At 39.6% G+C, this 5844-nt stretch overlaps 1 pseudogene; it reads left to right on the forward strand.

Moving 5' to 3' along the window:
- Positions 1 to 1220: 1220 nt before the first annotated feature.
- Positions 1221 to 1494, forward strand: LOC113612538 (40S ribosomal protein S27-like pseudogene; annotated as a pseudogene).
- The last annotated feature ends 4350 nt before the right edge of the window (positions 1495 to 5844 follow it).

Here is a 5844-nt window from a genome sequence, read left to right on the forward strand (position 1 = left end):
ATTATTTTTTTATATTTTAGTTAAACTCATTAATAAGTTTGTAATTGTAATAAAGTCCACTTTATCAATCTTTTCATCTGTAGTTAGTACTCTTTATGCTCTAAGAAATTTTTGCCTACCCCAAGGTCATGGAGGTATATTCTGATACTTTATTTCAGAAGGTTTATTGTTTTGCCTCTTACATTTAGGTCTACCACCTATCTCAAGTTAATTTTTGTATACAATTCGAGGGTCATGGTTAACTTTCCATATGGATATGCAATTAACCCAGCACCATATATTGAAAAGATCATCCCTCTCTCCCTGGGTTTCAGTAGCGCCTTCACTGAGTATCACATGTAGCAGACAGTCTCTAAAATGGCTCCATGGATCCCCACATTCTTTTTTTTCTTTTTTCTTTTTTTGGCTGCACCACGTGGCATGCAGGATCTTAGTTCCCTGACCAAGGATCGAACCTGTGCCCTCAGCAGTGAAAGCCTGGCATCCTACTGGACTGCCAGGGAATTCCCAGTGACTCACTTCTCATGAACAGTATATGGCAAAAGTGACTGGAGTCTCTGTGATTAGGTTACAAAAGACCACGACTTCCATTTACTCTCTCTTTCTCTCCCTCTTCAGTAAAGAATTTTGTATTCTCGCCTTGTAATCTGGTGTGCGCTGTGCTGAGGTTGGAGGGAAGGGATGTCATGGGTCTGCAAATGGTATAGTTTGGTTGATATTGCTCAGAAGAAGATGGTGCCGGAAAGGTATCCCCCTGACAGTTGGATTATTAGGGGGTGCCTCTACTGGTTACCTGCAGGAGAAGACATCACAAACAAGTGCTCAGGTGCAAGAGACAATCAAACCGAATCCCCTGGTGCTGCGCTAGGTTGGCAAGGATGCCTTTTATGTCAAAAAGGGGAGAGCCTACCACATCTGGGTTACATGACAGGAAGCCTAATTTATTCAGCTTTTGTTATCTGGAGTTAATCTTCTGTCAAAAGTATTACCACATATAAAATAGACTTATTTTTTCTGTTTTTATAAGATTCTGCTTAAGAAAAGTCTGAGGTGTCAAATTTCATTTTCCAGCAGTGTCAGTTTACTGCAAGATAAGATGTAAATCAAATAAATATTTCTTTGTCCCTATCCCTGTCATCCCTCCTCCCATCTGGACACAAGACATATATTTAGAATATCAGCGAGAGAGATGGGTGGGCGGGGCTTGCAAAAGAATCAACATGCCTTTAGCTAGAGACTTACTACATTCATCGTTGGAAGAGGAAGAGAAAAAACAGAAAAAGAAATGGCTCGTTCAAAGTCCAAATTCTTATTTTATGGATGGAAAATGTCCAGGTTGCTGCAGGATTGCCAGGGTTTGTAGCCATTCCCACGTGGTGATGCTTTGTGTAGGTTGTTCAACAGAGTTGTGCCAGCTGATGGGAGGAAAGGCCAGGCTCACAGAAGGGTGTTCATGTAGAAGAAAGCAACACTAATGATCCCCACAACTTCCTGAATTTGGGTGGTATCGCAGAAAGCCTTATTGGTTGTGTAATTCTAGTTAATCTGTCAAGATAAGGTAATGATGTTTAATTCTGTAAGGTCTACAACAGTGATCTCCTATTTTGGTGTCAGCTTGTCAGTACTTTTTGATTATGGGCAAAAGCCAAGAACATAAATTTTCAGAGTCCAGAGAACTTGCCGCTTTTCTTCCTGATAAGTAAGCTAGTCCGCTGCTGCGTCACCTTTCTCCTGATTTAAGAACAAGATTCCAAACACCAGGGGCACAAGTCACAGTGGTGGCTGGAGTGTGGCTGACTTTATCATGGGAAAATTTCAGTCAAACCAGTTCCTCTCATTTTATTTCACAATTTCCCGGGGTCCCAGGAATTCCCCAGTCCTCTAATTCTGGCAGGAGGAGCAGAAGGTATTTTTCAGTCTCTGTTTTGCCGTTTATTCACCTAATGCGCTTGGGTGCATCCTTAGCCCCATCCTCTTCACTGGGCATGTGCTGCTGCTCACAGACAGAGTGCAGGGCTCCCAGATTCCATCAGAGTCTGTACAAAGGGAGGGTCACATGAAAAAGAAGGGAGAGCTTCAGTTAGTCTCTTTGGGCTGGGTTATGTCTTTCTTGCGAAGGATTGCCAGGGAGGGGAAAGCACTAGGGAGGCCCTTTGCCACTTCAGGCGAAAGCAAAATAGAGCAATTTCACTTCCATTTCCTGGGAGCATGGCACGATCCCGAGCCCCTTACATCCTTTCATTTAATCCTCACTACAACTCTGTGAGGCAGATAGCATTATTTCAGATAAGAAACTGGGTTACACACAGAAAAATTAAGAACTGGTATGAAATTGCATAGTTAGTAAGTAGTAAATCCAGGGTTTGAACCCAAGTCTGTCTGATTCCAAGGTCCATTCGCATAACTCATGTGATGCTGAGTTGTTACAGTAATTTGATGTTCAAGGGAGCAAACGGTAGTACATTTCACAGTGAAAATATGCAGCCGTTACAAAAATGATAAAAACATGGAAAGGTATCCAATATATATTTTTAAAATTTTTATATTAAAAATGCCCAACAATCACCTACTACATGTCAGCAACAGTTCTAGGTGCCAGGGAATACAAATACCCTGCCCTCACAGAGCTTGTCACTGGAAGGTTCGGCTCGGGCAATAAACTAGCACCAACACTGTCATTACTGCTTGCAGTAACTGCAGTGAACGAAATGAAATGGAGCTCTGGGATTGGAGGGGGTGTTTCAGCTTGGGTAGAGCGGGAAGGCCTCTCCAAGGAGGTGAGATCTAAGTGACGAGAAGGAGGCAGGCATTGTGCATTTCAGGGGATGGGGGACGGCAAGTACAAGCGCACCGAGAAGGGGAGAGCACATATATTGCTGGGACAGAAAGAAGGGAACTGGGGCTCAGGAGTTGTGGGCAGACTGGGGGCAGCAGTGGGGGAGTGGTAGGAGATTTTAGGGGCTAGCAGGGGCCAGATCATACAGGACCCAGCAGGCCACATTAAGGAGTTTGGATTTTATTTTTAGCGCTGTGGAAAACCAGTGCTGTGTTGTAAGTAGGGAAGGAATATGATCTGGCTGCTTCGTAAGGATTGAAATGCGACAGCGCAAGAAGGGCAACAAATGAAGAGGACATAAGCAGTCTACCTGAAAAAGAATTCAGAATAATGATAGTAAAGATGATCCAAAATCTTGGAAATAGAATAGAGAAAATGCAAGAAACATTTAACAAGGACCTAGAAGAACTAAAGATGAAACAAGCAATGATTAACAACACAATAAATGAAATTGAAAATACTCTACATGGGATCAATAGCAGAATAACTGAGGCAGAAGAACGGATAAGTGACCTGGAAGATAAAATAGTGGAAATAACTAATGCAGAGTAGAATAAAGAAAAAAGAATGAAAAGAACTGAGGACAGTCTCAGAGACCTCTGGGACAACATTAAACACACCAACATTCAAAATATAGGGGTTCCAGAAGAAGAAGAGAAAAAGAAAGGGACTGAGAAAATATTTGAAGAGATTATAGTTGAAAACTTCCCTAATATGGGAAAGGAAATAGTCAATCAAGTCCAGGAAGCACAGAGAGTCCCATACAGGATAAATCCAAGGAGAAACATGCCAAGACACATATTAATCAAACTGTCAAAAATTAAATACAAAGAAAACATATTAAAAGCAGCAAGGGAAAAACAACAAATAACACACAAGGGAATCCCCATAAGGTTAACAGCTGATCTTTCAGCAGAAACTCTGCAAGCCAGATGGGACTGGCAGGACATATTTAAAGTGATGAAGGAGAGAAACCTACAACCAAGATTACTCTACCCAGCAAGGACCTCATTCAAATTTGATGGAAAAATTAAAACCTTTACAGACAAGCAAAAGCTGACAGAGTTCAGCACCACCAAACCAGCTTTACAACAAATGCTAAAGGAACTTCTCTAGACAAGAAACACAAGAGAAGGAAAAGACCTACAATAATGAACCCAAAACAATTAAGAAAATGGGAATAGGAACATACATATCGATAATTACCTTAAATGTAAATGGATTAAATGCTCCCACCAAAAGACACAGACTGGCTGAATGGATACAAAAACAAGACCCATATATATGCTGTCTACAAGAGACCCACTGCAGACCTAGAGACACATACAGACTGAAAGTAAGGGGATGGAAAAAGATACTCCATGCAAATGGAAACCAAAAGAAAGCTGGAGTAGCAATTCTCATATCAGACAAAATAGACTTTAAAATAAAGAGTATTAGAAGAGACAAAGAAGCACACTACATAATGATCAAGGGATCGATCCAAGAAGAAGATATAACAATTGTAAATATTTATGCAACCCAACATAGGAGCACCTCAATACATAAGGCAAATACTAACAGCCATAAAGGAGGAAATTGACAGTAACACTTCATAGTAGGGGACTTTAACACCCCACTTTCACCAATGGACAGATCATCCAAAATGAAAATAAATAAGGAAACAAAAGCTTTAAATGATACATTAAACAAGATGGACTTAATTGATATTTATAGGAAATTCCATCTAAAAACAGCAGAATACACATTTTTCTCAAGTGCTCAAGGAATATTCTCCAGGATAGACCATATCTTGGGTCACAAATCAAGCCTTGGTAAATTTAAGAAAATTGAAATTATATCAAGTATCTTTTCCAGCCACAACGCTATGAGACTAGATATCAATTACAGGAAAAGATCTGTAAAAAATATAAACACATGGAGGCTAAACAATACACTACTTAATAATGAAGTGATCACTGGAGAAATCAAAGAGGAAATCAAAAAATACCTAGAAACAAATGACAATGGAGACACGACGATCCAAAACCTATAGGATGCAGCAAAAGCAGTTCTAAGAGGGACGTTTATAGCAATACAGTCTTACCTTAAGAAACAGGAAACATCTCGAATAAACAAGCTAACCTTGCACCTAAAGCAATTAGAGAAAAAAGAACAAAAAACCCCACAGTTAGCAGAAGGAAAGAAATCGTAAAGATCAGATCAGAAATAAATGAAAAAGAAAAGAAGGAAACAATAGCAAAGATCAATAAAACTGATCTTTGAAAAGATAAACAAAATTGATAAACCATTAGCCAGACTCATCAAGAAAAAAAGGGAGAAGACTCGAATCAATAGAATTAGAAATGAAAAAGGAGAAGTAACAACTGACACTGCAGAAATACAAAAGATCATGAGAGATTACTACAAGCAACTCTATGGCAATAAAATGGACAACCTGGAAGAAATGGACAAATTCTTAGAAACGCACAACCTGCCAAGACTGAATCAGGAAGAAATAGAAAATATGAACAGACCAGTCACAAGCACTGAAATTGAAATTGTGATTAAAATTCTTCCAACAAACAAAAGCCCAGGACCAGATGGCTTCACAGGCAAATTCTATCAAACATTTAGAGAAGAGCTAACACCTATCCTTCTCAAACTCTTCCAAAATTTAGCAGAGGGAGGAACACTCCCAAACTCATTCTATGAGGCCACCATCACCCAGATACCAAAACCAGACAAGGATGTCACAAAGAAAGAAAACTACAGGCCAATATCACTGATGAACATAGATGCAAAAATCCTCAACAAAATACTAGCAAACAGAATCCAATAACACATTAAAAGGATCATACACCATGATCAAGTGGGGTTTATTCCAGGAACACAAGGATTCTTCAGTATACGCAAATCAATCAGTGTGATACACCATATTAACAATTTGAAGGAGAAAAACCATGTGGTCATCTCAATAGATGCAGGGAAAGCTTTTGATGAAATTCAACACCCATTTATGATAAAAA

This window comes from Aethalodelphis obliquidens, unplaced genomic scaffold (genome assembly GCF_003676395.1).
Source record: "Aethalodelphis obliquidens isolate GAN/ISIS:26980383/991018 unplaced genomic scaffold, ASM367639v1 scaffold78, whole genome shotgun sequence".
Classification (NCBI taxonomy): domain Eukaryota; kingdom Metazoa; phylum Chordata; class Mammalia; order Artiodactyla; family Delphinidae; genus Aethalodelphis; species Aethalodelphis obliquidens.